At 38.7% G+C, this 23,609-nt stretch overlaps 1 protein-coding gene across 1 annotated transcript in view; it reads right to left on the minus strand.

Annotated features, from left to right (window-relative positions):
- The window catches only part of CNTN3 (contactin 3), a 247,868-nt gene that overhangs the window by 196,258 nt on the left and 28,001 nt on the right, over positions 1-23,609 (minus strand). The gene's annotated exons all lie outside the window — the stretch shown is intronic.

The following is a 23,609-nucleotide window of genomic DNA, read 5'->3' on the forward strand; positions in this document are numbered from 1 at the left end:
TGATAGGCTTCACCACATGAAAACCAAGTTACCTGTCACACTAAAATTTAGTAGTGACAGACTGACAGTCCGTCAAAACCTTTGAAATTATTCACTCTTCAATTTGGGCTCTGTAAAAACGATAATTGGAATTAGAGTATCACATACCATGCCAGCTAGCAATCAAATACTCTTAGTGCCTTAGGGAGTCTGCAACTCCAGTAGATTAAATATGCAGTTTCAATATCCCAAACTTTATTTTTCAAAAGCTCTACTTTTGTTCATGCCAAATTACTGTCCACGGTATTATGTGGCAAGATAGTACAAAACTAAACAGAATTCTATATAAGATTATCCAAATGAATCCAAAATTTGTTTTAGACCAGACACATTATACTCCAGTAATAATAATCTAAGGCGTACTACTAATTCATAACATCTACTGGAATTCTAGTGAAGTGTTCAGTACAATACTGGTTTTACAATGTAAGTAATTTAGGTATGCAAATTCATTCTCAAATCTGAAAGGAAAAAAAAATAATACAGTGGCATAAAATTATATGAACCTACAGTAGGTTCAGTCAAGCAAAGACTGGAATTTTAAAGTGTACACATAATCCCATCAACAGACTTACTCAAGCTTTGCTAAGCTTAGGCCAAACTCCACAGAGAAATGACACACAGCACAATTGCAGATAATAGCCAGGTCTTTTATATCCACAGGTAGTGGATATATTCAGGGATGTCACTTATTTGTAAAGTTTTTGTTTGACCTAAAGCCTATACTTTCCTGCTTTTGTTAAATGTGCATTACCTCACCCATAATCATTATCTAAGAAACTTAAATATCTGCCCTCCTTCCTCAACAGCAAAAACAATAAATAAATTTGGTAAATTTTACCTAATGATAATGATGGCTATCCAGTGATTATCATATTAAAGACACTTGGAGAAATGAGTCCTCCTCTTGATACTTAGGCCGGTCAGTATTATAAAAATATTTCTAATTTACATCAGTAAATCAGCATAGATTCAGAAAAAAATGAACACATAAACAGACATGGCAAAGGATACTTCACAAAGATCTAGCCGCTAAAGTATTTGACTACTGTACAGGTATGTACATGCATTCGTATATAGAGAGAGGAGGACAGGCAGAGGGAAATTGAGCATGCAAACCTTTGAAATAGATAAAGTTAACACAGAAGGTTACAATAAAACTATAAAAACATGCTATTTTTATTTCGTATTTTTTTCATTGCCTTGCTCATGATTTAAATCCTCTAACAAAGTATATAATAAGTATGAATATGTTGAAAATAATATTATATAGTACAAAGTCAATTTTCTGATTGTATTCAATATTCATCATATTGTTAAGCAGACTTTGAAGAATTTCCAGGAGGGAAATCAAGGGAAAGAAAATACACCTTTACTGCCAAAAGAGCCAAGACGTGGCTCAGGTATAAAGTATTTAGATAGCTTGCTACACACAATAATCTGTTTGAAGTGTGCTCTCTGACACATTATCTCAGACAATTATAACTATAAACACACTGAAGCCGATTCCGAATGAGTTCTGGAATTTAGCTCAAGAAGTATCCAATCTGCTACAAAAGCTATCCAAAAAAGGAAGGAAAAAAAGAAATCACATCAAAAGCCTTTTAATTTTTTACCCAGAGCTACAGTATTCTATTTATTGTCTGAATTTATTGTCCCTCTTTTATTTTGGTACAGATGTTAAGAGTATCTGCTTAATTTAATTGATTTTCTTTTGTTTTCTTTCTTGACATTATATCATAAATTCATTTGTATGATATAAATTTTGTAAAGAAATGAATTACTCCAACATCACAAAATGTCTATGGCAACAGACATTGTGGAGTGTCATAAGTTCATTTGTATAAACATTGTATAAACAGCCACCCTGAGTCCCCCCTAGGGGGTTGAGAAGGGTGAGGTAGAAGCACTCCAAATAAATAAATTGTATACCACATGACAAAAAAACCCAATTGGTTTGGCATAAAGATTCTAAGCATCTCACCCAAATAGCTTCTTGAGAAGGTGAATGGAACAGCTTCAAATCATTACAGGTGATAGTTTCATTTTTGCAAAATTCTAATCTGAACATGGAATAAAATTTCCTATTTTGATTTCTCCCATGTTTGAATTTTTCAGATTCCGCTAGATCTAATTTTGGAAAAGAAAGAAATTGCTACTAATTTCAAAGCAGGAACAAAAAAGAGGGTAGACTAAGGCTGGATCTACACTTCCATATCATCCAGTTTCAGAATACAGATTAAGTGCTTTGAACTGAATTATACAAGTCTACACAACTTTATGGTAAGGCCCTTCTACACTGCCATATAATCCAGATTATCAAGGCATTTAATCCACAACATCTGTTTTGAACTGAATTATATGAATCTATACTGCTATATAATCCAGTTCAAAGCAGATAATATGGATATTATATGGCATCAGAATGTAGATTTGAGAAATCCAGTTCCACTCTGGATAGTCTCCACATGCATCCTGGGAACCATGAAAAACTTCTGTGGTATCCAAAAAGCTCGTCTCATGCCGAATTGATCCAACAGAACTTTTTTTTTCATATCCCATTGGAAAAATGTGCTGGACTACAGCAGCCCATTGGATGAGCCACCCCCCTTATAATCCATATTGTTCTGGATTTTACAGCATGTGTAGATGGGACCAAAGAAATGAACAAAAGCTTTTGTTTTCCTAAAATTGCCTTTATAGGGGGTTTTAGAATTTGCAGCAAGCACAATTAATGGAGAAAGCAAATGATGTGGTAAAATGTGTTTGATTATTCATTTGCAAAATCATTTTTTTGGCAAGAGAAAGTGACTTAAATAGTTCTGAATCAGCTCTATGTAAATCCAAAATAGAACACAGAAAGCAGCTCAAGTGACTTCAGAAAATGTCATGAAAACTGGAGGAGCTTCTGAGATGTCAGTAGAAATATATTTAAAAAATCATCTGTTGCTGTAAACACTGTGTTCTGAAATGTAACTATAACATGCCATGCAGATGACATTGAGCATGTTAACAGTGGATGATTAACACTAGTCAGTAACTTCAGGGATTTTACTCCTTAATCTTTTTTTTAAAAAAAATCAATGTACGAAAAGTACATACTAATGGATAAATTCTGGCAGGATACTGGAGCCGGACTGCCAACATGAAAGAAAATTCTCCATCCCCACTGTCGCCTTTCACATTGCCTAAAAACTGTATCAAGTGGATGTGGGAGATGTGCATATAGCTACCATGGGGGGTAGTATAGTCTATAAAAATGAACATCAAAAATTGAAAAGGGATTCTTTACTTTCTACTTCAGAAAAAAAGACTTCAGAAGCAAAACAAAAATTCAGAGAGAAGTTCAGGTATGGAAAAGTTCAAGAACACTATGATCTTTATGTAACAAATGCTACAGATTTTAATGTCTTTGTGGTGGAAAATAATTACCTGGTCTTATCCTTTATTTAATTTTTAGGATATCTGAGAATCTTGTAAAATGAGAGTCCTGACTGTCATGTAGCTACTGCAATTATCAGTCCCATGAATGGGAACTGATGCCAACAACTCTGTTGAAGTTAAAAGCATAAACATCAAAAGAGTTTTGAAAACAAAATCTGTAACACTGTGATGAACTTTCTAAAAACAAAACAAAAATAACAACAACAAAATTCATCTGTTCTGGTTTGGGTTTTAATTTTTTTGGATGTATATTAAAACCCTCACAAAAGCATGACATGCTTTAGTTCAATGTTCTATGTTACATACAGTAACTCTATATTCCATGTAGTACTAGATTAACAGAACAAACAGCTTGTTTGTTTCCTATGACCATCCAGTCATTAGCAACCACATATATTTTGAGGAGTTTATATTCTATGCCCTTGGTAATCAGGGTTTCCTCATAGTATCCTTCCATACAGTAAAATAACAAAATGATTAATACCATTAGTAAAAGAACCTAAGTTAAATATACATGTTTGAATTGTGCCACAAAAGTGTACCAAAAACAACTGAAGACCTACTTCTGCTCACTAACATATGGAGAGAAGGAGGATTAGTCAATGAGTGACCACTACATGGCCCTGGTTGAGAACTATTTTGTATCTGGGCTCTGCTAGTCTATGTCAGCCCAATTTACCACCACAAGCCACACAACTAACCCACACAACTTTGTGGCTTCTGTAAATTACTATAGACGTTTGTTCAGATTTTATGTCATTATATACCATATATTTTGGCATATAAAACAACCCCCAACTTTTCCAGTTAAAATATAGAGTTTGGGATATATTTTCCGTATAAAACTACCCCTCTTCCAATGCACACCAAATAAAAATTTAAAAAGCATCAGATTTGATTTCAATATGGTAATTTTCCTATTACTGTACCTCCTTCTCTGCCTCTAGATCTCGCACATGCACACCTGCACCTCTTCACTCCAGTCTTCAGGAGCGAGATCTGAGAGGCAGAGGAGGAGGTATGGTAACAGGTTACAAGGGCAGACCAGACAGGTAAAAGAGGTGTGTTTGTCTGGGCCCAGAGCCACTCCATCTATTTTTTCCATACCCAAGGCGCCCCGGACACCTGCAGCTTACTCTGCCCTTCACTTACAAATTTCCCGTTGAGGAGCCCCTTCATCTCACCATCAGGACCGCATTACGTCCACAAATCCTGATGAATGGGTTTTCTCTACTGTACTTGTACAGCATCACCCTTAATGCTTTCCTACAGTCACTGCATATGGCAGGGATGTGGCCATTGCCATTTTTGAGCTCCCCCCACATATGCGGCAACCACAGATTCTCCAATCTGATTGGAAGTTTCAGCACCCGGCATATAAGACTGGAAGTTTTCAACTACTCCTGCATATAAGATGACTCCCATGTATAAGACTACTCCTGCATATAAGATGACTCCTGTGTATAAGACTACTCCTGTGTATAAGACTACTCCTGTGTATAAGATGACCCCTGAATTTTGAGAAGATTTTCTTGGGTTAAAAAGTAGTCTTATACACCAGAATATACGGTAATTTTTGTTTGACTGGTTTAATTTATTGATGTTAGGTTTAATTCATTGATCTCAACATTAATTTGATGTTAGGTTTTCATATGTGGGGTTTGCCTGGGATTTTATGTCAGTATTTGTTTGTCTCATGGAGGCATAGAATGTTCGCCCTGAGTCCCCTTGGGGAGATAGGGTAGAATACAAATAAAGTTATTATTATTATTATTATTATTATTATTATTATTACCAAAGTTTTGAAAATGAAGCCAGCACTTCATATTCACAGATACTGCATTTACAGATTTCCATCACCCATGGCTTGAAAATATTCCACACAAAATAAAATCCCAAAAGCAAGCCTTGTTTTTGTCTTTTTATATAAAGAAGTCCATTTTACGATGCCATGGAACAGAATGGAACTTAGTCATCTATGGATTTTTGTACCCATGTGGTTCCTGTAACCAAATCCCAGCAGATATCAAGGTCCCACTTTATGAAAGATATGGATTCTTCCTTCTGCATCTCATTTTATTCTGGGGGAAAATATCTTGATCATTCAACTCTCAGGGCAGAACAAATATTTGGGGTGTAATGATTAATAATTGTTTAGCACTATGCAGAAATGCATATGTAAAACTCAGGACACTAGAAAAAATGAACTTACTCATATCAGTTAACCAGAGTCTATAGTTCCAAAAGAGTAGAAAATGTTAGGCATGGGTAACAACGGAAAAATTTGTTTTGATATTTAAAATAATTACAAAATTTTCCCTTAAAAAAGTTCGGTATTTACGAAATTTCGTTAATATTAACGAATCAATTCGTTAAAATGGCGGACGCGGTTGCGCGACGTGAAAATAATAGTTTTAAATAATAGTTTTAACCTCAGAGAAGGAAAGAGGGGGGAAAGAGAGAGAAAGGAGGGGTGAAACAAACCACTTTCTGCCTTCGTGAATGTAAGGGACAGTGAAAGCGGTACTGAAAGATGGCCATCCATTCTTAATAATAATAATAATAATAATAATAATAATAATAAATATAATTAATATAATAGTTTTAACCTGGAGAAGGAAAGGGGGGGAAGGAGGGAGAGAGGAGGGTGGGTGAGATCTCTATTCTGGTTTGACAATGCTTCTTCTCAATAATAATAATAATAATAATAATAATAATAACAAACCACTTTCTGCCTTCGTGAATGTAAGGGACAGTGAAAGCACTACTGAAAGATGGCCATCCATTCTTAATAATAATAATAATAATAATAATAATAATAATAAATATAATTAATATAATAGTTTTAACCTGGAGAAGGAAAGGGGGGGGGGAAGGAGAGAGAGAGGAGGGTGGGTGAGATCTCTATTCTGGTTTGACAATGCTTCTTCTCAATAATAATAATAATAATAACAGACCACTTTCTGCCTTCGTGAATGTAAGGGACAGTGAAAGCAGTACTGAAAGATGGCCATCCATCCATTCTTAATAATAATAATAATAATAATAATAATAATAATAATAAATATAATTAATATAATAGTTTTAACCCGGAGAAGGAAAGAGGTTAGGCAGGCAACAGCCAGGTCTCTGAGTGCTGCACTGCTGTGTCTCTTTGCCCAATGCACGCAGGCCAGAGTGAGGAACGAGGTGAGGTGACAACAGGAGGAGAGGAGAATTTGATCCACTTAAGCAGAGGCCAGGGACCCGGAAGTGGGGTAAATGCCGACTGCTTGCAACCAGGGAGAGGGGAGGGAAACAACTATAAAACTTGCACCAGACACATACGGAAATAATAACGAAACAATAACAAAACAATTACGAAATAGCTTTAAAAATTCGTTTCGTTTTTTAGTTGCTCCTGGATGGTTTGTTATCGCTTCGTTTACCCAAAAAATAACGAATTATTAACGAATTACGAAATTAACGAACGAAACTGCCCAGCCCTAGAAAATGTTGAGATTTTTAAAAAGTTACCTGTGCCAAGTGTGAGTCATGATTTTGCCGTGAAAATACTACTGTATGCTACAAGATTTCCTTTTCCTCTCTTTCCACTATAGTGTTTGAGGTGTTCACTGTTTCCTCCAAGTCTGCTCTAGAGTATCCTTGAACATCCTTCAATAGTTTGGGGAAGTGATCTTAACCCCAAGCTCATTTCTCTAACAGACAGTGTTCCATTAGTGAGATAGGTAAGAAGGGAAACCAACCATCTTAAGTGGCCATCATTTTTCAGCCTGTTCAATGTTTTTCAATGCCAATTGTCCATTTTGTGTATTTCTTTTGAGGCTATTTTTATCTGCCTACACCTGCTTCTCTAACCTAAAATAATCCAAGTGAATCATGAAATTGTTTACTATGCAGGTCAGGCTGGGAATCACGTGGTCAAGAAAACACAGCAAAAATGAGTGCTATATGAAATAACTAGTATTATGGATTGCTCTTTCTTCTTTTCCACAATATCCTGTCAAATCAACAAATGAAGTGGGTGAGAGAATGCCTTTCCAGTACTGATGAAGATGGTCATGAGAAGTGATATATTTTTGGCTTAGCCTTTCATCAGACAGAACAATTGAACCATACAATGTTAAAAATAAAAAAAAAATTGTTAAATGTTGATTTACAAAAAATATAAAGTGTTACACAAGTGTTCTCCTTGTGGAGAAAAAAGTGGGGTATTAATAATGACAATAATAATAATAATAATAATAATAATAATAATAATAAACTGCCATGGTTCAATGCTGTGGAATACTGGAATTTGTGGAATTTGTAGTTTGGTGACGCATTAGCACTCTTTTGCAGAGAGGGCTAAGGACCTTGCAAACTACAATTCTCATGATTCCATAGCACTGCATTATAGCAGTAAAAGTGGTATCAAACTGCATTCACTTGATAGTATAGATGCAATACTTGTCCTGTTTTGGTTGGAGTACAATTAAATGCAAAATGCAAAAATATCCAGTATATTAGTGACTCATGAAGATAGAACAGGCTGGTTTGTGACAAAAAGTGTATGATAAAGGCTAAAGTTAATTGCATGCTAAGCAATTGTTTATGCCAAAACAAAAAGAAGGCAAGGATGGGATGAGAATACTAGACACTTGGTTCCTTGGGGGTCTCATTAGTTCTTCACTCAGTATTGCTTATCAGAAAGCAGCCATAGAGGTAGTAGTTGTGGAGTTGCCTGTGGCTTATTAAAAATCACATCTCAGCTGGGAACTCTGCAGTACACAGGCAATTTCAATGAAGCTGAATAGTAAATATATGTGTCTAAAGGGGAAGAGTAAAGGAATATATTTTCCTTCTCTTTGAACATTTCTTTGTGTAAAACCTAATTTAATAGACTTTTTCATATGTGTGGTCTTGTTTGTTCTAACTACTGAATTGGACAATCCTTTTCAGTTCTAGAATGTTGATCCATGAAGCCATGTACATGTTTACCCTAACTAGATCTGAACTGCCATATAATTCAGTTCAAAGCAAATACTCTAGATTCAGAAACTGGATTATATGGCAGTGCAGATGGGGCCTCAAAATTCCATTGATTTCAATTGGGCTTTCTTCCAGGAAAGTGGGGACACGATTAGAAATAATTCAGTGTTTTTAATTCTTAAATCACTACTATTTAATGTTTAGAGAGAGAGGGAGAGAGAGAGAAAAAAAGCTTTATAACGGAGACTCCACCTTATTCTGAGCATCAGTGTGGTGTAGTGGTTTGAGTGTAAGGTTCATCTATATGGGAGAAATGAGTCATAGTGGGGGTGAATGAACTCCATGGCATCCACATAAGATATGAGTTCCATTTGTCCTAACATGTCTTTGTCCCATTTAAAAAGCCATGGGACAATCTGGAGATGACCATGCCCTACTCCAGATTACCATAGCCAATTGTGGTATTTGTAGAAAGGTCCTTAGACTAGAGTGCATCTATACTGTAGACGCACTCTAATTAATGCAGTTTGACATCACTTTAACTGCCATACATAGCTCACCATTATCAATTCATAGGCGTTGTAGTTTTAAAAGATACTAACTCTTCTCTGCCGAACAGTACTAGTGCCTCACCAAACTATAGCTTCCTATCCAAGAGCCTGGATAAGTTGTTTCAAATTTTGCACAAAATCCTGAATAGATTTACTATCCCAGTGACATAAAAGACATTAATAACCACTGAGGATAATTTTTCACAGAGTTAAGAAAAGAGAGGGATATTTTCAGCAATGATTAAAATCTGATTTGTTGAAATATAATACAAAAAAATCAGTACTATGCCACTCACTGGAGTTAGAAAATTGTTTTCAGTCTGCATCCAACTTCATCAATAAGACTTTGCTGCAACAGGAGATTTTGTTAGTATAAGAGATATTTTTGATTACATTTCACCACAAAAAGGTATCATGAAAGTTTATACTGTTTACATATGCATATGTTAAAAAAACAACAAAAAACTATAACAGATGCAACATTATCAGCAAAGTAAATGTCCTGAGTAAACAATGTGATTATAAAACCGCTGTTGATAAAACCATCACTGGACCCCACTCAGTTAGTTAACTATCGGTCAGTATCCAATCTTGGGCAAAGTCGTGGAATGTGTGGTAGCTTCACAACTCCAGGGGTTCCTGGTAGACACTAATTATCTTGATCCGGCATAGTCTGGCTTTAGGCCGGGACATGGTACTGAAACAGCCTTGGTCGCCTTGGTAGATTATGCTGGGAGCTAGACAGGGGGGGTGTGTCCCTGTTAGTTCTGCTGGACCCCTCAGCGGCTTTTGATATTGTTGACCACGGTATCCTTCTGGGATGCCTTGCAGGGATGGGCCTTGGAGGTACTGCCTTGCAGTGGCTCTGGTCCTTCCTGGAGGGACAGTCCCAGGAGGTGTTATTGGGTGACACCTATTCGGCTCCATAACCGTTGTTTTGTGGAGTCCCTCAGGGCTCGGTACTATCCCCGATGTTATTTAACATCTACATGAAGCCACTGGGGGAGATCATCCGGAGTAAGGTGTTATCTGTATGTAGATGACATCCAAATCTGTCACTCCTTCCCACCTGTTACTAAGGAGGCTGTCCAGACCTTGAATCGGTGCTTGGCTGCTGTGTTGGACGGGATGAAGGCTACCAAATTGAAACTGAATCCAGACAAGGCAGAGGTCCTCCTTGTCAGTCAAAAGGCCGAACAGGGCATAGGGTTACAGCCTGTGTTGGACGGGGTTACACTCCCCCTGAAGACGCAGGTTCGCAGCTTGGGAGTGATCCTGGATTCATCGCTGAGCCTGGAACCCCAGGCTTTTGCACAGTTAAAGCTTATGGGCAAGTTGTGCCCATACCTTGGGAAGTCTGACTTGGCCACAGTGGTCCACGCTCTGGTTACATCCTGAATAGATTACTACAATGCACTCTATGTGGGGTTGCCTTTGAAGACTGTTAGGAGACTTCAACTAGTCCAATGGGCAGCAGTCAGATTACTCACCGGAGTACCATACAGGGAGCATACCACCCCCCCTGCTGCGTCAGCTCCACTGGCTGCCAGCCCAGTGCTGGCCTTGGCCTATAAAATCGTATACGGCTCCGGCCCAGCTTACTTATCTGAACGTATCTCTCTCTATGTTCCACCTCGTAATTTAAGATCTACTGGGGAGGCCCTGCTCTCGGTCCCACCAGCGTCTCAAACACGTCTGGTGGGGACGAGGGAAAGGGCCTTCTCAGTGGCGAACCCCCGCTTGTGGAATTCACTCCCCAGTGAGATTAGATCAGCGCCCTCCCTCCTTACTTTTAGGAAAAAACTAAAGACGTGGTTTTATAGCCAAGGCCTTTGGCTAGTGGGCACAGCAGCACTTTAGGCATTGAACTCGGACAATAGGATTGTTATGAAAATTGGAAATGGCTATATGATTTGTGATTATGTGATTTGTTCTATGTGATTATGTAATTTTAATTAATATCACTATTTAATTGTTATGTAATAGGATTTTATATTGTTTTATATTATTGTCATTGATATTGTTGGCATTGAATTGTTGCATGAGTTAGCCGCCCTTAGTCCCTTCTCGGGGGTGAGAAGGGTGGGGTAGAAATGGTGTAAATAAATAAATAAATAAAATGCATTCTATGGCAGTGCAGATCCAGGCTATGAGGGTTTAGTTCTCATTTCTCTTATTTTGATGCATTGCTTTGAATCCTATCCCCTTGAGCAGCAGAAAACAAACTAACCTGTCTTCTATATGGCAGCCCTTCAAATATTTGAAGATATTATATTATGCCTCAGTTTTCTCTTTGCCAGATTAATCATACCTCAATTATTTTTTAACAGTGCTTGATATCTAGACACTTTACCACCTTGGTTACATCTTATACACTGCTGTTTGTCAGTATTCCAAGTGAAATAAGACTAGAAGAGTCAATGGCATAAAGCAGTGGTTCTCAACCTGGGGTCCCCAGATGTGTTTGGCCTTCAACTCCCAGAAAACCTAACAGCTGGTAAACTGGCTGGGATTTCTGGGAGTTGTAGGGCAGAACCACCTGGGGACCCCAAGTTGAGAACATGAGCAAGTGCCCAGAGGAAGATCTGGTTTGTGATAGCAGTCACAATGTAATGATTCATCTTTGCTTTGCCCAAGATTGTAGTGTCCTGAAAATGGTTGTGCAACTTGTGCCTGCTGTAAACTGGTCCACAAGAAGACAATGCATACCATTTGAAAGTGAAGAATTTGCACAACATCTACAGACAAAATCATCAGGATTTAGCTTGACTTTGATGCTGTAGCTGAAGCAGGTCTAGTGAATGCTATGTTGGCTCATTTGTTCTTTGTGACTGGGTACATTTTAGTTTGTATTCCATCTTTCTCCTTTAGTGAACCCAAAAGTGGAATCCAAATTGGCTTTGTGGATTGTGAAAGCAGCAAGAGGATGGAGGAAAGGAACTAATAAAGGGAAGATTTCAGCCTGCCTAAAAGAGGTAATGATAAAGGCCTCCATAAAGTTCTGCATGTGGGATAATTGCTACCTAGTCTACAGTATCACATTCTTGGCAAGAAATTGGAGTGCCCCAGTTCTAATTTTTTCCTAGACTGAGATAGATTATTGATCCATTTCAATCTAATGGAAGGCAAGGTCATAGGAAGGAAATGTCACCATGGATGACCTATGAAAGAAGCTGAATAGGTGGAATGTCTATGTTCACATTCAAAATATTCTAAGAAACTTGTAGTAGGGACAAAAGCATTTTAGAATATTTATGCCCCAAATATTTAAAAATTAAACATAGTTTTTCTACTGTTAAGAATTTAAGATCTCCGTTATGCTTAACATCCCATTTTAAAAGTTGTAACTTTGTATCACACTGCATTTTCTACACCAGATTTATTCACTAGACTTTCTAAAGTAAAACATTATCTCATGTGACAGATGGACAGGACTGTAATTCTTTCTGTAGATTTTGTGCCAGACGCTTTTATATTTGGAAAGATGACAGATCTTTAATTTATGTTATGCAAAGCCTAGTCAAGATGCTTATGTTGTGTTTCTTAATGTGGTTGTTGGCTAACTTATAGGTTGATAAATAGCAGGTGAATGCTTCATAGTTAATATTTCAGCCACATACATTTTTTTAAAAAAGTATACCAAACTGCAACTTCTATGATATTTCAAAAACATCTGAAGACTTCTGATCTGAATGGTGATTTTGCACCTATTACAGAATTAAATGTTATTGTTCTGCAACTTGGATTTGTCTGTGAACTTCCAAAGATAAATATGCATCACTGAGAAGAGAAATTCACCATATATCCTAGTACTGCAAAATTCCTTTGCCATTCATGCAATCTTTATCTATTTGAATTTACAGCAATTTGACTCTTTTCTTTCAATAGTAATTTTTATTACATTTCTATTCATTTCATTATTAAAAAATCACTCCAACAATTTATATAGTTATTTCTTCTCCTTTCCCCCATTGTGCTGCCCATTGTGCTCCCTATAAAGGCTCAGTAGATGGCACCACTAATATATCTTGACAGGGGGCAAACAGATCCCCACCAACTGTCTCTCTTCAATATAAAGAATTCACTGGCACCAATATAACGTTATGAGGGGATGATTCTCTAACTTTCGCTGCCACCATAAAATGCAATGCACAGGAACACCCTAGCTGCTTAAAATATTAAAAATGCTTTTAAAGATCACCAAACACTGTGTCTTCTTATTATTTACTTCTTTAAAGGAAAACTAGTTGAGGTTGACTGGAAAAGGGACTATAGCCACAAAGGCACACTGGACTCAGGCTTCTTAAGTTTTAAAATATCAAAGGAAATTTTATTGATAAAAATACAAGAGAAAGTAAGTGCAGTTTAGAAATCTTGGTGGTTACAGAGAAAATGTTGATTCTTGGCTTCAAAGCGTAATGGTTACATGTAAAGTTGTTCTTTCTTTGTTACAACAACAGAGATTTTCTTCTCTTTAGAACCAAGTACACTTGACATGAACTGAATCTCTGTCAAGATACAACTGTAGCTTAGCTACCCTGAACTGTGGCCTAGCTAACTACAAACCAGCTATCTTTCCCTGATAGCTGTCCCAGTTTGCTACAGATTCTTTTGCTGGCAAACCTAAGGCAAACTGCCTTCTCTTAACTAATCTTAAACACGAACTCCTAAACTACCTTCCTACTCTAATCTCTAACAACAACAGACTCCCTGAAAAAGCCTCTTTCTTTCCCTCCAAACCTTGCTAAACTCCACCCCCTTCTCTAAACCAATCCTGGCTGTTCTAATGCTAACTCAGGCCTAGGACACTCCTCCTCTCTAAAATGGTGTTTTCCCTTGAACTACAATGGCTACTGCTACCCTCTGCCAGGCCTACTAAAGCTGCAACTAACTGGCTTGCTGTTCCTAGGCCCTGCCATCCAGGCTGGAAAGGTAAGGGATCTTTACACTCCCCATCTCTGGAGTCCTTTTATTCTTTATGATACCACCAGAACCTCATTTCTTCTGGTGGGGGTTGGTTTCCGATCTTCTGTCTTTAATGTTTCTTCAACAATTTTTTTCCGTATACTTTCAAAATCATTATTCTTTCTTAGGCCTTTTTAACCTTTAAATTACATGTTAATTTATCATTTATTTCTAATTTCCAAATTTCCATATACCACTCTTCTATCTTAGAGCAATTTAGCTCTAAAAAGAAGCTAGTATTGGGGGGGGGGGGGGGACACAAGACTTGTACAGCTATAATCTCCAAACCATAGAGAAGATTATTTGAAATCAGCAGATGCTATGTTAATAATTATTATTACCTAAATTAATCTTGCATGACAAAGCTATTCATATTGTTTTTGGGAACTGTTTCACAGAAGGATTCATTCATCTGAAGTAAATCGCTTATATGATTTAGAAAATATTTTTACGGTAGTGTGCAAAGATTGTGTGTGTGTGTGTGTGTGTTTAGTTTCTTTAATTTAACAAAATACTGGTAATAAAAGGCAGTAGGGGGTTAATAGAAGGCAGACAGCAGATGGGAATATGAAATTGCCAAGCATCTTGCATATGTTCTAAAAAAAAATAAGGACTTGTAGAATCATTCTAGGATATGAGCACAAGACAATATTAAGTATATCCATCATATGGACCTATCCCAGAATGTTCCAATCTGAAATCTCTTGTGCTTGCTCACATACTGTCGTGAACCAGAAGCCTTAAAAGAGCCAAACACAAGTAAAAGGTCCAAAGTTTATTAATAAACAAAAATAGCTTAGAAACACTTAATTCAGTGAGTCTAGCAATAAAACAAAGTCTGTAGCAACTGCTAAGCAAAAAACGCAACTTGGAGAATAATCCAGATTATACAGGAATATAATCCGGGATAACAAAAACTTTAAGCAAACTGCTTCAAAATCACAGAGTTCACTAAACACAATGTAGCAAGGTGGGAACAAGCAAAAACGTACTCAGGAAACAGTCCAAAGTCGAGGCACGTCCAAAAGTAGAAGTAAAAGTCCAAAACACGATGTCGTCGTCCAGAAAGCAATCCAAAGTCAGCAGGAAGATAGAAGCCAGCACTTACAGGATTCTAATTGGTAGAAGCACAGAAACACACTATCTGCAGTCACAGGACCCAAAGCGAAAGTAATGGCAGCAACAAAGTCCCAAGTCCGAATACAACACTTTGCCTACTGCAAAATTCCCAATGTTTGATACCTTCTTATATTCTATAGCTCATCATCGGATGATGAGCTGCTCTCCACCCTGCCTTCATCACTGTCAGCTGCTTTATCTTCAACAGCTGCTCGCCACCGCCTGTCCCTCCAACTTTTCCAGCATCTATCAAGACTTAGATCACCCCATGTATTTCCAGGTTGCCAGTCTCCCGAAAACTCTTCAAACTCATCACTTGATGTGGGTTGAGTACATATGTCCCTGATCTCTTGTACACGGGTCCAATCTAGCCCATCCTCCTCTCCGTCATCACTCCCAGTCCCATCTTACTTACTTACTTACTTACTTAGGCGATCCCTCGTTTTCTGAGGATGATTGTCTTCCAATATTCTGTGGAGCCCTATTCTTGCTCTGCATCTTCTTCCGCAGTGAGGGCATTGGTTTCCAGGTGGAAGGCAGTCTCTGTCGGGGTTGGCTTGATGCGCCTTCCTCTTGGCACACTTCTCCCTTTCACCCTCCATTTGTGCCTCTTCAAATTCTGCAGTACTGCTGGTCACAGCTGACCTCCAGCTGGAGCAGTCAAGGGCCAGGGCTTCCCAGTTGTCAGTGTCTATGCCAGAGTTTTTAAGGTTGGCTTTGAGCCCATCTTTAAATCTCTTTTCCTGTCCTCCAACATTCCATTTTCCATTCTTGAGTTCGGAGTAGAGCAACTGCTTTGGGAGACGGTGGTCGGGCATCCGTGGCTGGTCCAGCGGAGTTGGTGGCGGAGGACCATCGCTTCAATGCTGGTGGTCTTTGCTTCTCCCAGCACGCTAATGTTTGTCCGCTTGTCTTCCCAAGAGATTTACAGGAATTTCCGGAGGCAGCGCTAATGGAATCGTTCCAGGAGTTGCATGTGACGTCTGTAGACAGTCCACGTCTCACAGGCATATAGCAGGGTTGGGAGGACAATAGCTCTATAAACAAGCACCTTGGTATCCCTATGGATGTCCCAGTCCTCAAACACTCTCTGCTTCATTTGGAAAAAATGCTGTGCTCGCAGAGCTCAGGCACTGTTGTATTTGGTGTCAATGTTGACTTTGGTGGAGAGGTGGCTGCCAAGGTAGCGGAAATGATCAACATTTTCTAATGTTACACCATTAAACTGTATCACTGGCATTGGAGAGGGGTTGGCTGGTGTCCGCTGGAACAGCACCTTGGTTTTTTTAATGTTCAATGACAGGCCGAGCTTCTCATATGCTTCTGCGAAGGTGTTTAGAGTGGCATGTAGATCTTCTTCTGAATGTGCACAGACGACATTGTCATCAGCATACTGGAGTTCTATAACAAATGTTGTAACCTTGGTTTTGGCTCCCATCACTCCCCGTGAATCCCATAAAGTCTTCCTCCTCAGTCGGAGCATTAAGTATTTCACAGATCCTCTTCCTTTCTCTCTCTTCATCTGACTCTTGCTCCCAAGTAACCCGCTTCAAACCTCTACACTCCTCTCCCTCCTCCTCCATCTCAGAATCTGTGAACCCTTCAAATGTCTCAGTATCTGGAGGTGTCATGAATATTTCCCTAATTCGTTTCCTTTGCTACTCTTGATCCAACACCTAAGCAGCCCTCTTTGCCCTTCTACTACTCATTGTAGCTTGCTCAGCACACTCTACTACAATACATACTATATTCACCCATATTTACTTTATAAAACTTTGAGGCTTAGGTCTACAAAATTCCTTGATGAAGTTTCAATATACTTTAACACATCATATAACACCTTTTCTACTATGAAAACTTTAACTATTGCTATCAAATAAGGACCTCTTTCTACCTTACAGAACCTTACAAGACCACTGGCATAGCCATGTGATTGATTCCACTAGAGACACATTTTATAAAATGAACAAATTAAGAAGTTTAGTAAAGGAACTATTTACATACGAGAATAAAGTGTCACTCTTCAAATAATTGCTTGAAGATAGCTTAAATGTACTTAGGGCAAATGCCCTTAGTTTCATTTCTAATACATAAGAGAGTCTTTACAGCTAAATAAGCTCTCAATAGCTTTGCTCTCAGAATATACTACTCTGATCTCCATCGCAGTCAATCACTCACAATTGGGATGACAGCTCTTAGGGTCTTCCAGTTGCTCTTGACAATAAGGATACTTTTTTCCAAGGACAATTTGCTGCAGTTCCTTCTACTCAGCCTTGCTGCCTACTTGGGGCTTTAGCAAACCATAGCAACACATCTAAGGAAGCATACAGGGGGCTTGGATATAAAGTGGGGGGGGAAATTATTTAGTCAGATACCAGTTATACAAGTTTTCCCACTTAAAAAGATGAGAGAGGCCTGTAATTGACATCATAGGTAAACCTCAACTATGAGAGACAACATGAGAAAATACATCCAGAAAAATCACATTGTCTGATTTTTAATACATTTATTTGCAAATTATGGTGGAAAATAAGTATTTGGTCACCTACAAACAAGCAAGGTTTGGGTCCCACAGACCTGTAACTTCTTAAGAGGCTCCTCTGTCCTCCACTCGTTACTTGTAGTAACGGCAGCTATTTGAACTTGATATCAGTATAAAAGACACCTGTCCACAACCTCAAGCAGTCACACTCCAAACTCCACTATGGTGAAGGCCAACGAGCTGATGAAGGACACCAGAAACAAAATTGTCACCCTGCACCAGACTGGGAAGACTGAATCTGCAATAGGCAAGGAGCTTGGTGTAAAGAAATCAACTGTGGGAGCAATAATTAGAAAATGGAAGAGATACAAGACCACTGATAATCTCCCTGTATCTGGCGCTCCACACAAGATCTCGCCCCTGGGGTCAAAATGATAACAAGAACGGTGAGCAAAAAATCCCAGAACCACACAGGATAACCTATTGAATGACTTGCAGAGAGCTGGGACCAATGTAACAAAGGCTCAGGGACTCAGATCCTGCAGTGCCAGACGTGTCCCCATGCTTAAGCCAGTACATGTCCAGGGCCAACTGAAGTTTGCTAGAGAACATTTGGATGATCTAGAAGAGTATTGTGAGAATGTCATACAGTCAGATGAAACCAAAGTAGAACTGTTTGGCAGAAACACAACTCGCCGTGTTTGGAGGAGAAAGAATGCTGAGGTGCATCCAAAGAACACCATACCTACTGTAAAACATGAGGGTGGCAACATCATGCTTTGGGGCTGTTTCTCTGCAAAGGGACCAGGGCGACTGATCCGTATACATGAAATAATGAATGGGGCCATGTACAGGGTATAGTGAGATTTTGAGTGCAAACCTCCTTCCATCAGCAAGGGCACTGAAGATGGCTGGGTCTTTCAGTATGACAGTGATCTCAAGCACAACACCAGGGCAACAAAGGAGTGGCTTCATAAGAAGCATTTCAAGGTCCTGGAGTGGCCTAGCCAGTTTCCAGATCTCAACCCTATAGAAAACCTTTGGAGGGAGTTGAAAGTCCGTGTTGCCCAGCAACAGCCCAATCATCACTGCTCTTGAGAAGATCTGCATGGAGGAATGGGCCAACATACCAGAAACAGTGTGTGTGCCAACCTTGTGAGGATGAACAGAAAGTGTTTGACCTCTGTCATTGCCAATAAAGGATATATAACAAAGTACTGAGATGAACTTTTGTTCCACCATAATTTGCAAATAAATTCATTAAAATCAGACAATATGATTTTCTGGATCCGTTTTCTCATGTTGTCTCTCATAGTTGAGGTCTACCTATGATATCAATTACAGGCCTCTCTCATCTTTTTAAGTGGGAGAACTTGTACAATTGGTATCTGATTAAATACCCCCCCCCCCACTTATGGGCACTCATTGTGCAGTCTCTCCTAGCTGTGTTCATGATGTTTTCTCAGTTCCAGTGCCTATTCTTGGGAAAACTGGGTTAACCCTGTTCACCTCTTCCTTTAGAAATGTCAGTGGGTCCTCTGGAATTTGCCTGAAAGTCCAGAGCAACTATGTACCTTCAGCACAAATACTAAGTGGATTGGTCTACTGTCCCGTGGGCTGCTGCTACAAACCCCATTTATCTGTATTCATTGGTGCAGAGAAAGGGGGATGGATCAGTCCCACATCACCATCATTTCTGCTGCCAGATAGTTGCAGAACTGTGAGAGCTCCTGTCCATCATGTGTACCCTGTGCTGACATCAGCCGCCATGCCCATGAGACTGACCTTCTACTTCCTGTTCACATGGGTGCCTCTTCTGATGTCAGTATGTGGCACCTGTGATGGTGAAGGGATTTCATGGAGCTCTACAGCTATCTTGCAGCAGCAACTAGGAATGGCAGCTTCTTTCCTTTTGTCATTTTCAAACTGTTGGATGCTTCCCTTACACTACAACTGTTAACTAAAGCAACCCCAACTTCTTCATGTTTAGTGAAAAAAAAGAAAAGAAAACCAGGCTTCTGACCCATATAATTTAATTACAAATTTGCTTAAAGGTCACTTTAAGAGTATAAACAAGGAAACATAAGCAAGAAATAAAAATGTGCTTCTTTGCATTCACAGGCAAATCAGGAGCTGCTCTTCTGAAATACTATAATAATACAGTATTATTTCAGAATACTAGGATTTTATTACATCTTGTTCTTTTTGCAATCCAGAGCAGGGAACGAGGCCCTAAGATAACTATCCACCACACTTGGCTGTGAAAAACAATCCTTTTTTATTGAAGAAAAATGGTTACAAAATAAAGGAAAAATGCAAATCAAAAGCCACAGCAAAATCAGCAAACATGAATTTAAATGGACAAAGCAAAACCAAAAGCCTCACTGGGAAATACTGGAATCTGTTAGCAATCCACTAACCGTACTTGATATCCTAGAAATCTTCCCAAACTATGGCCAGGGAACTGGGAGAACTGCCACGGTCTTCATCAATTCTGAAACGATGCCTGAACTGAGACAATCAGCCCGGCGTATTGCAATTAAAACTCAAGAATTGGTTCCGTGAACCGCCCTTCTGTTTTGAAGCCAATGTTTTTAATTCTTGAATTCGGGAGGATCGACGCAAACTGAGTGATTTACTTCTGTCTTCCCAAATTTGGCCCCTTCTGTTGTCATTACAGTTAACAGGTGCAGAAGGAAGGGAAAGTTCAAGGTCTCCCTCTGAAACATTATCATGAACACTGGTACTTTCATTTTCCAAATCTACAGAAGTTCCTTCCTCACTAATTTCAGGAACATTGGCATTTTCCAAACCTACAGCAGTTTCTTCCTCACTAATTTCAGGAGCATTGGCATCAAAAGGTACATTTCCACTAGCATCAGTAAATATACTTTCATTAGCATCAGGAGGAACAAACAGAAAATCAGGTTCAAGTTCAAACTCAGGCTGAACCCCAACAGTTCTACATCTTGTCTCTTCACCTAATCAGCAATTTGCATTTATATTTAAATTACAGAAGTTGCTATATTAAGGCACAGGACAGTCTCTCAGAAACAGAAGACGTTAGCTGTGACTCCTTAAAATTAAATATTTTTAGAATAACAACCACCGAAAAGGATAGTGCTGAAAGCACAATAGCTTGTAAACAAGGAGTCCCCTTAGAGTCTATTTTGCAAAGAGAAAGTGGAGTATGAATAATGCCCCCCCCCCCCATCCTCACATCTTTGCCAGCGGATCAAGATAAAGGGTGGGTGGGGGACATCCAGCGGAAGGTTTTTTTTAAAAAAAAATCACTTTTTTATGTGCTGGACCTCATATGTGCACATGCAAATATCTTAATGTAAACACAAGCAGATTTCTTATCTCTCTCTTCACTCAATTGTTAATTCAAGCTTTGTTTAATTTTATAAAGTTTAAGAGTTTCAGAGAGTTCTAATTGCTTTCCACTTGTGCTTCCCTGTGTGTCAGCTGATCATCTGTTTTGGGCTGTTAAAAAGTGCATGTGTGATGGAGCTGTCCAGGAAAACACGTGTTTTGCATGACTGCATGTGAAGGTGTTCATTTTTCAGGTGGAATTGGGCTTTAAGTTCACCTTTTTAACACATGCTTTTCAGCTGTGAATGCAATTCTGCCCACACTTTGGCTAGATTTCAATTAGCCACTCCTTTTTAACCCTGTTACTTCCAGGCAGGCAACAATACGCAAATGTTAGAAAGTAGGAAGAACACAGAGAACTCCTGTTTTAAGCAGAGAAATGTCTTGTAAATTGAACAAAGCATAAAAAAGAAAAAAAACCAAAACTCTGTCACTCTCTCTCAATGTTAATTAGGGTGAATTAATTATGCTAAATCTACTTAGTTTGCAGCAATTGAAAACTGAGGATAAAGGGGAAAGCAAAAAGCAGAAAGAGAAACGGACATTTTTAAAGCATCTGAGAAAGTGAGACAGCAGAGGATTACGGTATTTTTAGCACTGTTCACTGCTTTGAAACTACCATATTTAACAGAGAAAAGGGGGCAGATAAATAAATATAATAATAAATGGTGGTAGTAACAACAGAAGATAAATGTGGAATTTGTTTCCAAAAAGTACCAAATCAAAATGGGTTATAAAATCATAGAATCATACAGTTGGAAGAGACCTCATGGGCCATCCAGTCCAACCCCCTTCCAAGAAGCAGGAAAATTGCATTCAAAGCACCCCTGACAGATGGCCATCCTGCCTCTGCTTAAAAGCTTCCAAAGAAGGAGCCTCCACCACACTCTGGGGCAGAGAGCTCCACTGCTGAACAGCTCTCACAGTCAGGTAATGTTCAGATGGAATCTCCTAGGTGGTAGCACATTGTTGGCTAGAACTAGAATATTATGTAGAACTATCAAAATGTATGAAACCACTTTGGTACAGGCCCTGGAAAGTTGCATTTTATAGCAAAGGAATGTAGTTTCAGTAAAATTTGTTTGGAGGGATTTGGTACCTTTTGGAAACAAGCTCCACCAATGGGCCGTGGTATTTTACAAAGATGTCTTTGTTATGCTTAGTGATATTAATGGGTTAACAGCGCTTCAGGTGTTTGAATAATGTGCTGTGTGCACAACATAAATAAAGACAACAACTTAAATAAGAAGCATTTACCATATGCAAACCGGCCTAAGGCTTATTCATAATTATCTCAAAATAATAATATATATTATACACATTTCTGATATGCCCCAATTACATCTTAGGGTGGGTAAGAATGGCCACTTCCTGTCTCCCTACCGACTTACATTCCAGATGCTTTTAATTAAAATCTATTTGTTTTGCCTAAAGCATGTAATTATCTTCTATAAAATAAAAAAACAAACTCTGCCCCCACCAATTGTTTTATACAGCTGAGAAGCATGGAGGCATCAGTATATACATAGGAACAGATTTTGTATGTACACATAATACATGCATCCAATTCTCTGTTTAACATGCTGTGTTAAGGATTTTACTATGTCTACTTCAAATATCCTGAAACTTCAGCTCTCTATCTTTGCAAATGACATTGTCAGCTGGGTACTTGAAGTATAGAATGATAGCTTCATAGATATCCATAAACAACCATGCATAGCCTGATAATATTTCTATCCCCCCCCCCCCCAAACACACACACACTCCCCCATAACCAAACCTTGAATTTACCATTTTATATTAAAGGACACCATCCTAGTATACCCTTGGATATAATGTATCTTAAGCAATCACAGATTTTGGTATCCATGAAGTTCCTAGAACCAAAACTCTAATGGATATTAAGGTTGCACTGTATAATAACTGCAAGATATGTGTTGTTGCTGTTGTTGTTCTTGTGTGCCTTAAAGTTATTTCTGCCAAGATTTTCTTGGCAAGATTTATTGAGAGAAATTGCTTTTCTTTTGAGGTTGAGGTTGACTTGCTCAAAGACAGCCAGTAGGTTTCCATGGTTGAAGAGGTTGAGCCTCTAATACTCAAACAACTATTCCATGCTGGCTCTTTTCAACATCCTCGTCAATGTACAAATTAGGAAAATGGGTAACTTTTTTGCCCAGGAACTGTCCTTTTCCTATTCCTCCTCATAATTATTTCCTTCCCACCTCAACCTATATTATTTTTGAAGCCAACAATTTGTTCTTCATACACATATTCATCATAAACTTATTCATCAATCAGTCAATGAAAGAAGAGGGAGTTGTGTCAGGGGTGACTTGAGAAACTGCAGATTGCTTCTGGTGTGAAAGAATTGGCTGTGTGCAAGGACATTGCCCAGGGGACACCCGGATGTTTTTACATTTTGCCATTCTTGTGAGAGGTTTCTCCCATGTCTCTGCATAGGGAGCTGGAGCTGGCAGAGGGAGCTCAACCCGCTCTCCCTGGATTCGAACCTGTCCATCAGCAGTCCTGCTGGCACAAGGGTTTAACCATTGTGCCACCAGGGGCTCCTGTAATAAAAGAAGTGACTGCGTACTATACATGGCCAGTATAGAAAACAAATATATTATATGATTGGAAGAAGAAAAATGAGAAGCTCCATTTCC

This window comes from Anolis sagrei, chromosome 2 (assembly GCF_037176765.1).
Source record: "Anolis sagrei isolate rAnoSag1 chromosome 2, rAnoSag1.mat, whole genome shotgun sequence".
Taxonomy (NCBI): domain Eukaryota; kingdom Metazoa; phylum Chordata; class Lepidosauria; order Squamata; family Dactyloidae; genus Anolis; species Anolis sagrei.